The sequence below is a fragment of the Meleagris gallopavo genome, chromosome 4, assembly GCF_000146605.3.
Source record: "Meleagris gallopavo isolate NT-WF06-2002-E0010 breed Aviagen turkey brand Nicholas breeding stock chromosome 4, Turkey_5.1, whole genome shotgun sequence".
Lineage (NCBI taxonomy): Eukaryota > Metazoa > Chordata > Aves > Galliformes > Phasianidae > Meleagris > Meleagris gallopavo.
The window spans coordinates 63,423,121-63,434,441 of NC_015014.2; positions in this window are offsets into that span (position 1 = coordinate 63,423,121).

Genomic DNA, 11,321 nt, shown 5'->3' on the forward strand with positions numbered 1-11,321 from the left:
TCACTCCTCAGATCTTCCTCTCATCAGGGCGCTGAGATAGCTCTGGCTCCATTTTCTGGCCACAGCCTTCTCCAAGTATGTGCTTCCTTCTTCATGGGGAGAATGCAAGCTGGCTGCATATCCCAGCTACCAAAAGGAAATTCTCTTTTCAGAATGAGAAATGGAGCCTGACAGAGACAGATGAGGTGAGATCCCTCCCTGCGCCGTGAGAGCTGCTTCAGCTTTCAGCAGCAAAAAATAAGATTCACTGAGTGCAAAGCAAGCTTCTACGTTCCACACAGCCAGCTCTGCCTTGACCTGATGGCTGATGCAGACAGAATAGGGTTCATTGCATCTGTATGCAGCCACCTGCAAGGCAGAAGTCTCCAGCTGTGTTACTTGGCTTCAGGTCCTTCCAAGCACACAGAGAGGCCGCTTTCCTGCAACTCCTCTGGATTGTTGTAAGAGGAAGAGAGTTGGAGCTCAGAGTGCCACTTAAAAGCCCTGCTTTGGCAGGAATAACCTGCAACAAAGCAAGCTCTAACTGTGCATTTTATGAGGTTGCTTTCCAGTCTCAGCTGCCCTGCATCAGCGGATGGGATTTTTGCACAAGGCAGCATGCAAACCAGAAAGCAATCCAGACAGGTAAAATACAACTCCTCTGCCAGATAAACTGTCATAAAGGCAAACCTGTTCCCAGCAACCTCCGAGGAAACAACTGGTAGGCAACCAGAGAACTGAACTTCACCCTGCTTTGTACTATTGAGGGCCAGACCCACAAAAAGCCATTTTTCTAATTTAATTAATTACCACCATGCAACACGACTGATTGTAGGTGAAGATGAGTCTGTAGAGGTGGCCTTCCCAAGTTTCCACACACTGTTCTGTATCATTTCCGACCCATGCAATGACCCCCATGGGATTGGGGTCTGGTGATACAGAAGACACCGTATGGAGTGGTTAAGTAACCTTTAGGGAACTGAGTGCTTGGACCCTGTGACCATTCTGCTCAGGGTCACAACAAGCCAACCCTTCCCACTCCAACCAACTCCCTGTTATGCACTGACGCTCACAGAACCAACAAGAGCCACAGGTGATGATAAACCCCTCCACAAAACCTACATCAAATACACCGAATTTTCAATTCCAGCCCTGAAAGCACAGGAGAACCCCATCAAATATGGCCACATCCTGATGGAAGAGGAAGAAATCTTTGCAGATGAGCAAAACCACTTTAAGAACGTGGGTCAGTTGTCTCCTCGCGCTCAGTTGGTATCCGTGGGCTATCTCTTGCTGTGTGTTTAGACTGCAATGTTTGCTTTGAAAGCTTTCTGGAGCTGGGAGTGCCCTTAGGTTTTGTGTTTGCACAGCACAGTCCCAGTTTGCGATTACTGCTCCAAAGTGCTTCAACAGTGAGTCATTCATAAGTGAGCTTGCATCCTGACGACGAGCAGTGTTTTGGTGGTCTGATAAGTGGGGGCAATCGTACAAGAGCACAACACAGCACCCATGGGACCATCAGAGAACGACACTGTCAGGCTGTTATTCGTTATACCAATGCCCAAACGCAATGCCAATGCTGGTGCTTGCAGCCGTAGAGCTGCCATGCTGGTGGTGATATCCCCATGCTGCGATCACCGCTCACTCTCCTCCAAAATCTGGCTCCTAGAGGAGCTCTTGCAATAAACATTTGCAGCTCCTCAGCTATTGCTACGAATACTGAGAGACCTCCAAAGGAAACCTGTGCAGCACCTGTGGTTTGGGAGCAGTAAGAGAACATCTACAGTGTGATGTATGAACACACAGACACAAGCCACGTCAAGACAAAGTGGTTAATTCACATGAAGGATTATTGAGTTGTACTTTCCGTGTCACTGGGGCAATAAAGCTCAAAGCAATGACACAGCTCAGCAGCACAGAATCTCAATGACAGGAAAGCAGCTTTTCCAGAAGGCTGCTGGTTCAAAGGATTCAACGTTCCAGAGGTTGGTACCTCGGTACAGCTCATCAGCCTCCTGCTGTAACCCGGGGCCCCACGCCTACCTCGAGGCTGTTTAATTCATGCCTTTAATTCTGCCACTGCCCATTTCTGAAGAATTGAAGCGGTTCCCTTGAGCTTCATACGATCTTCCTGTTTTTGTTAACTCACACCCATTTGGTCTTATGTTGATAAACTGAGCCCTCACACCTCTCAGAATCCAGAGGCTTTTTTGGAAACCTCGAATTCCTGCTGTGGCCTCTCTGTTCCAATGCTCATGGTGAGGTGCAGAGGCCACGTGCTCGTGCAATTTGCACTACGAACTCATGCAGTTTTACACATGGGAATTTTGCTCAGTGGCTCTAACAGCTCCGTGTCTCCACCAGCACTGGAAGCTGCTACAGTGGGGCTCACCTCTGCTACACTGCATCTCCCAGCTACACCTCTCCTTCTTGAAACAAAGCTGAGCAGACTTAGTGTTGACAGGGTCATCTTAAGACCAGCAGGAACAGAAAGATCACCTGCTTGCCCAGAGTGACAGCCAGCTGCCACAGAGCAGAGCCAACATCACATTAACAGCACAGCTTCCAAAAGCTGCTGCCTTCACTGCAGGAGCAGAACTTCTCTGTTCCTCCTTTTATCTGAAACACAGTGGCTCAAAGCCAGAGGCTTTTAGATTGCAGAATCATAGAATGATGGGATGGTTGGTTTGGAAGAGTCCATAAAGATCAGAGAAGCAGAGGATGGTTGGGTTGGAAGGGTCCTTCAAGATCACAGAAACATAAGATGGTTGGGTTGGAAGGGTCCTTCAAGATCAGAGAAGCAGAGGATGGTTGGGTTGGAAGGGTCCTTCGAGATCAAAGCAGCACAGAATCACAGCATGGTTGGGGCAAGAGGGATGTCAAAGATCCTCCAGCTCCAGCTCCTGCCCTGGGCTGGTTTCATGGTCTCACCCCTCCATCAGCTATCCAGGGTTTCCTCCATGGCCTTGAGCAGCCCAAGGGCTGGGTCACCCCCAGCTTTCAGCCCATCCCCATAGCAGAGGCACTGTAGCCTCTGAGCATCCCTCACGTCCTCCTCTGGCCCCACTCCAACAGCTCTATGTCTTTCTCATGCTGGGGTCTCAGCATGATAACAGCACAAACCCACCCACCGCCATCTCCAGGATCACCTCAGACCACCATAAACAGCTGTTTCCCCTGCAGTCCTCCCCCCAGCTATTTCCCATCCGCTCAGCACAGTGACGCAGCTCCACACGGCGCAGCCCCGTGTACCTCCCGCCCCGATTGCACCCGGAGCACTGCAGCTGCTGCTATGGGAGCTGCGTTGCCATGAGCTCCAGGACAAACAAGCAAACCCAGCCCACGGGATCCGTCCTGGGGACACAGAGCAGTGCAACTCCGGCTCCCCGCACCTGACGCACGATGCAAGCATTTGAGCTATGGACTTTCTTCTCTCTCCAGCCTCCTTAACATGCACTTGAAGCTGTTTTTTTCCCCTCTCCCCCAAATTATGAGATCTTATGATTACAAGAAATCATGAAGGAGTAAGTATAAATATAGCTATAATTACGTATAATCGTAATTACACGGATAATTTTTTACATGAAAGTTGAGAGCCGCTCCCGCAGCTGAAGCCTGAAGGAAAACAAACAAACAAACCACTGCAGTTCTCCATCCTGGCAGTGCTAGGCTCAGCTTTTCTGGAGATGGCACACCTCAGGAGAGAATGGAAAACCCACATTTTGCCCCCAGAAAATCACATGTGAGCTATGAGCCTGGCCCATTGCATCTCTGGGTCTGTTCCATTTCCCAGTGGTAGAGCTGAGCTGAGCTCTGTGCATACACCCACAGCACACAGAGGGGCTGGGGTAGATCAGAGTCCATCTATCTCAGCCAGTAACACACGCTGAGCAGCACACAAACCCAGGGCAATTACAGCCATCCTCCCAGCCATACTCCTATAGCCATCAGCGCTTAGCCCTTCCCAAATTGCATCTTGCCCAGCACATTTATCTGCTGCTTATGACCTCTCTCCCCACTGCTGGTCCATTCCTTGGGTCAACCCATTCCTGCCACCACAGCCTGTGGCAACGAGATTGCACGTGGTGTGAGGTCTCCCCGTCTTCCTCTTTTAATTGACTCAATTGCAAAGCAAAGCACGCCATTCACAGCAGGCAACGCAGTGCAATGGCACTCTGCATTACTACGGGAATTGTGGGCCTGATTCATGTCTAGGTTAAAGGATAATGCCATCGTAACTGGAGCCAAGTGAATGGAGCGGGGATGGAGAGGATTGATCGTGCACAGTCATCAAGAAGAAATGCCCTTATCAAAATTCTGCTTCAGACACAGCTTGGGCAGAGCCAGTGGCACAACGCCAGCTGACACCAACCGATCCTCCACCTCCGGGTTCAGGAGGGATTAAGGACTCCCAAAATGACAGCCATCCTCATGCACCCTTGTTTGTACAGCCCTTGGCACAACATAATTAAGAACAACGACTGAGTGTCTTAATAGCTGCCACAAGACAAACAACCATCTGCACCCCTGTGGCTGCAAGGAACAAAGCAGCTCGGCAGCCTCTGGCCCCAATTATGAATTCCGAAACCTTTTGCAAAATCAAAGCTGTCCAAACAGACCTGTTGCCTAACGAACTCTCCTAAGGAAGAAAAATAACGAAGAGCAACACAAATCTGTGTGCAGTATTTTTCAGATAAGCTGTCCTGCAGGCAGGAAGTCCGTGGGAGAGGCAGAGCTGCACCACCTCCCTCCACTCCCTAAGCACATCGCTTATCACATCAGCACTTGCTTAAATCTTTGGGACACAAGACTGCAAAAACACCATCAGATCTGGGGCCAACTGTGCTGCTACAGAGGGCAGTTTGCAGCAGTTGGGTTTCCGGAGGGAGCTGCTCCTGGAGGAGCTCTGGGGACATCTCCCACGTGGAGCTGCAGCACTGCGCATAGCAGGAGCTTGCAGCCCAATTTTTGGAGCATCAGAGCAGTTTTGTGAAAGTCAGGCAGAGAAGCTGAAAGCAGTTGGCAAAGGTGGAGAGGGGGTCGGGTGGAAGGGAGGGGTAAGATCTCCCCACGGATGAGTCACAGTTGAAAGACAAAGGTAAATAACATTCAAATGATTAATTGGTTATGAGTGTTTTATTACGGCTGTAATCACGGAGATGAGACGATAACCTTTGCCTACAGAGGGGCCAGTTCAGCTCTCAGAGGGATATAAGTGCTTTTTCCTAGTATTGCACGCACAGAAATTCCTAGGATTTAGGCTTCCCATTTGCCATGCTGGGGAGGTATTTATATATATTTATCGCGTTTATCCCCCAGACAGCAAAACCCCTGCATAATGACACTCCAGCCTCCACTTTTAACCCAACACTCCCAAGTGGCAGCTTCCCAATGAACTCCAAAATGAAGGTGCACCCCCTCTCCCCCTCTTCCTCTGGTTCTTTTGCAGCTGGTGGTCATGTTTTCCAGTGAGAGCAAAGTGCAGGACCAGCAGCCTTGGACCCAACAGAGCCCAGCCCTGGTGCTGATGGCAGCAGAAGGTGGGGCAGGGCGTTGCACAGAGCCCTGTGCAACGTGTGTAATCAATGCATTCGGTGGTGACAATAGTAATTAGGATCAGAATTACCTCCGCATGCCCACGCTGTCTCACACGAGGTCTGTAGGAGGGGAGGGAATATCAGGATCAGCAGTGCTGTACAGATCCGGAGCTGCTGCTCGGAATGAGCTTCTCCAGACCCAAACCAACCTGGCAAACCCCAAACCAGCCTCAACCATCAGCACGATTGCCACCAGGGAGGAGAGCAGCTGAGCAGAAATGGGGCAAAAGGAAGAACTATTTTGCGTGTACTAGGAGTGAGATTGCTTCCTGTGATGCTGAAGATGCTTTGCTCCTGCAGACACATGGGCTGCATGGTCCCTCGGCTGCAGCAAAGGAGTTGAGCAGAATTTCAGCCAATATAAAGACACCTTAGGGGCTGTGCAAGGCAGAGTCAGGCTCCCAGCTTCCTGCGTTCACCAGGCATGAATCAGCCAGGTAGAATTTAACCTCAGGAATTAAACTCGGGGTGAATCAGATCAGGTACCAGATTTCACCAGGATTACAGGCTTCCTCCTAGGCTTAGCACCAACCCAGTCCTGACAAATGCCAACACGTGCAGACACACGGGGCTGCTGCACGTGCATCCTAAAGAATGTGTCCTCCCGAGGATGAGGCTGTGCTCACTTGGGTCTGTGCAGCACGCATGCTACAGACCTGCTGAGTTTGAGGATAGTGGGCGGCCCCTGACAGCATGCTGAAGTGCTAAGAGGAAAGCCCAGGGGCTAACCCAGCACCAAAGCCATGCCTGCAGCGACTGCCCCTTGCAGCAATGCAGCACTGAGCTGCAGCTGAGTGTGCTGTGCTGTGCAGCTCCCGTGCAGTGCAGCGTTGCACCACGCAGGGAGTGTGCAGCAGGACAAAGCGCCTCGAGGAAAGCTGTGGTGAGGCTGAACACCTGCTGTGCATTGCTTCCAGAAAGGTGTTGGTGGCATGAGGTGGGAAGTGAGAGACTGAGTTTGGCTGGCAAAAAGTAAAATGGAGCCTTTTTTCCTGATGGTTTGGGCATGGGGCCTCCGCCAAAGCACAAAAGCAGCTGCAAGTGAGGGGGCAAAGAGGCACTGGGGAGGGAATATAAGCAGCTCCCACTGTGATCTTTTGGGGACCTGGCAGCTGAGTGGCCCCAGACTGTGCTAACAGCCATGACACCATCCCCTTCTTCTGCCATGCTCTGATCCCAGATTGAGGCTCCCACCTGAGAACACAAGGAGCAGGAGCCACAGCCCTTGCAGAGAGACAAGGCGTCCCCAAAGCCATCCTGCCTCAGTGCCATCGGGGTATTTTGGCTTGCTTTGAATTTCTGAACTCAGTTCTGCAATGCTGATTTTAAGGGAGAAGCTGCAGCAGGCTGGGATTGTTCTGATCCCAGCCACTGATCCCCATTTTGGGGCAAAACAGCAGATTTCTGCAATTCCCAATGCAGATGCCCTCCTACCAGCTATCACCCTGATGCCTTAGGTGCCTTCTGTCTCCCAATAAAGATCTCTATGTATTTTAGCCTCAGAACCTAAATGCTGCAAAACAGGTACACGGCCTCATAAATATCCTCACAACCTGATTACCAGCTGAAGGCTCGGAGTACCAACTGAAACACAATACATCATCATTCACGCTGCAAACCATGTGAAAATGACACACAGTGCAAAAACAAAATGCCTAATTAAAAGTGACACAAGAGCACAGAGCCAGATCGTAATCAGAGTGGTGGGTGCTGGGTGCTGCTTAAAAGGAACAAACTCACTTGGGCAAGTGTGGATTGAGAAACACTAAGCAGTAAATCCTTGCACTGTGTCTCTCATTCACGTTCTTTTTACAAGCAGGGACAAAGAAAAGAGAAACCATTTGGCAAATAACAGGACGGGGTAATATAGAGCCAGGCAACCTTCACCTCCCAGCACAGCTTACGAGTGGGCTGAAAGACACTGGGACGAGCTGGGGTGCACAGCCAAGGAGACAAGCAGGTTCACAGACTTCACCTGATAGCAAAAGCAGCGGTTTCTAAGATAAAACCAAACCCCTTTATGCTGGAGATGATAGGATGCAGCTGCTTGGGGGAGAGCCCCGGGCACAGACAGTATCACCCAACCACTGTGGGAAGGGAAGAGGCTGCAGCACCGGAGCAGAAATGAATGATGTCACCACCTCTTAATTAGTCCTATTTTTTTTTTTTCAATACCTGAAATTTCCTGGAAGCTACGTGAGCAGCAGATGGGCTGGAAACCTTCCTGAGCGCGAAGCAAACTGGGGCACGTCCCATCCTGCCTTCCAAACCCTTCTGTAAATTCTTTGCAGGTGACGTCTCTTCTGGGGGAAGCGATTTAGGTGGCATTGAGAGCTTCTGCTCCTGCAATAAAGTCAGAAATCAGAGAGGAGATGAAAGGGGCAGCAGGGTGGAAGGAGGAAGGGGACGTGGACAGCTCTGGGCAGGCACAGAAAGGAGTGAAAGGAGATGGTTAAGAATGGAAATATAACACTGGACAGGTGGATAGAGGGGGAAGGATAGGAGCTGGGTAAGGCTGGAGAGCAGCCCCAGCCATTACCAAGCCTCATTATGGGGTGTAGTTCTCTCCCCAGCCTCAGTGCCTCATCCCAGTGTGTGTGACACAGCTGCAGCACTTCCCCTCAGCTTCATCTCCCAGGGAGATCAAAACCCACCACCACCAACCCAGCTCCACTGATGGCCTGCAGCCTCACATCCAGAGCCTGCTGCAGCCCCACATCTACCTCCAGAGCCTGCTGCAGCCTCCAAGCAGCTCAGATGGGACCCAGCAGCCAAATGTAACACAGGCAATTAGGGTCTCTCTTCATTTTTATTTTTATTTATTTATTTTTTTTTCCCTATCTTGGTGGACCAACCCCAGCTCTGCAACCAGGAACCGCAGCTGCTCTGCCCCATGGCCGCAGTATCAGCCATTCCCCTGCAATGTGTCACTGGGCTGAACACACACAGCTCCCACTGCAGACGCTCCTCGCGTGCCCGGCGTGGCCCAAACGTGTCCTGCTGACCCACTCATTACCTCCTCAGCCCCAAAGCCCTGTCCCTGCCTTGCTTAACCCTAATCACTCTGATTCCTCAAGGCAAGCGCTGATTCGCTGCTTAATCTTCATACGTTACCCATGCTTAATGAACAGCAATTACTTAGGGAGCTTTGATAAATGAGTTGCTCTTCTGTGCATATACTTATTGAGCCAGTAATCCTATAAGGTGCTTTTTCAAACAGCTGGGATAAATCTCCATGCACCAAGGGAACTCCAGGTTTGTCTGCACAGAGGTTTAAGCATCCCCAAGTGACTCTTCTGTGGTTTAAGTCACCCCATTCCACTCCCAAACCTCAACCTACCAAACAACCACACTGCAAACTCCAGGAATTCATTGCCTTGTTCCAGATGTCCCCACAATGGGAGATCCTCAGACTGCTCGGCATCTTTGGATGGTGATTCCTGCATGCCAACGGATCAGGACATGAGCAGGACCAGGAATACCACTATGGGAGCAGGAGGACAGAGCAGTTTGCCTGGAGGTGGCCGAAACTTTCATCACATCCTCCTGAGCTTTCTCCACTCTCCTCTCTTCTCCCATCCTTTTTCAGCTTGTTTTGCCATGCAGACAAGAAGGCTGGCGCCTAATCTCAAAGCTAGATTTTGGAGAGCAAGCCCGCTCCAAATTGAACCAAATACCTGGCCAAGGAGGAGCATCAAGAACATCAGCAGGAAGAGGAGAAACAGCCTGACTCAGCACTGCCTCTCCCATAGGGCAGGGAGGACAGCAAGGGGGAGAAGCATGCAGCAAGGCTTCGGCTGCCACCGTGCAAAGCGTATCTCCATTCTCCATCCTTGGAAGGACAACACAGGCCAGCAGGTTTCTGCTTAAGAGCACCCAAAATACCAAAAAGCAAGCAGCAGCATCTGAGGATCGGGACAGGCTGTTGAGCATCGCCTTGGTTAGACCGAAATTAGGGTTCCCTGGGACCCGGCACTGCCTCCCCATAAAGGTGCAAGCTTGGGTCTCCATCTCACCCCATTGCCTAGAGGATGGGACAACAAGAGCTTGGGACCTAGAAAAGAGAGGTTAGAAAGCAAACATTTGCTGTAGAAGGTTATGGCAAACTCTACTCATCTTTCTGGAAGGAGGCAGAGCTTTAATGCTCATCTCAGAATGGAAAGGCCCCACTGCAGCCACTGAAGATAGCTTTCCACCTCACCTTCCCCAAGCAGTAAAGTCAGCTTTAATCCTAAATCATCTTCCTTCAGCATCCTTCAGCAGCTGAGCAACACCTGACAGAGGGGATAAGGGATACAGTGCATAACCCTATGCAGAAAACAGGGCACTAAACAATGTATTACGATTAAATCTGGTCACAATGTTTTGTTTGGGTTCCTAACCCTTCCATTCTGCACTGGGTGAAGCCATTTCAACCAAAGTAGATACACTCTTAGGCTGGATCCGGTGTTACAAATGTCATTTCAAGGAAAAGATAATGGGGGAAAGAAAGAATTGATACGTGTAGAAGAAAGCAGTAGGAACTGATGCTCAGGGAGATGTGGCTGCTGATGCAATGAGCAGCAGTGCTTCCTCTGCAGCAGTCCTTCCTGGGATACTGCAAAACAGAAGCATGCTAGCATCCAGCCCAGCTCCTAGCCGCTATTAGATGGAACCAGCAATGGAACTATCTCCTTCCCTTGGAGTGATCATTCCTAGGAGCCAGCACAACGGCGCTCAGCAGCAGATGAAACAAAGAACCTGCCAGGTGACCCTGTGGCCTGATGCTAATCAGGAACATCGATGTGCCTGCAACCGCAAAGCCACAAGCAGTCCGTGATGAGGCAGATATCTCACCTCACCTTGCAAGAGCCACAAGCTTTGTCACCTCCCAGCCATAAACATCCTTCTAATCCTTAAAATCCTCAAGATTAAGCTGGGAAGTTTTGACAAGGATCCACAAGTGAGGGACTCGATACTCAAATGGATCACCCAAGGAAGCGTCAGATGGACGTGCCACCAGGCAAAGGACGTTTTGTCCTTGGCCAAATACTAAAACTGTGCTTGAAGAAAGGTTAAATCCTACTGGAATGGGTCAGCTTCGTTATGAAGTCTTCTACAAGACCGAAACTACACCCCCATCAGACACGGTTCTTGTTGGAGCAAGTCCGTGACAGACCCAAGCTTTCTCCTACTTCACTCGGTGGGGAAATTCCCAGCTCGCCTTCCAACCAGACCATAAAGCAGCAGCTTTCCCACAGAATGGAAATTCCACCTTTCGGCCAGAGAAGACCAAGACCATCCCCTTTTCTGAAAGCACCACCATGTTAATAAAGCAAAGGAAGCAGAAGTAGGCGTTCTGTCCTCGTTTTTCACACGAGAAAAACTGCGTTAAAGCTGAAAAACACTTTCAGGAGAGCAGTGTCCAATGCTGGTTTATTCCTAGGTCCAAACAAGTAGTTAAGGGCGTGCCACCTTGGCAGGCTAGAATTTATTAAAAGAAAGTGGTTTTTGGTGTCTCCTGAGTTTGCTTTTAAAGGGCTTTTGGGACACGCAGGTGTCAGAGGGGCACGGGCACTTCTGGGATCCAATCTGGATCCCTGAATGCCAGCGTTTCTGTCAGACCAAATAACCTCAACTCTCTAAGGGGTCCCAAAAGCAGACCCACCATCTCCAAATGCTCAGAGCATCAGAAGTTTCTCTCTGGTCAACCATGAGCACCTCTAACCCAACGATCTCAAAAAGCATTCTTCAAACACCCCCCCC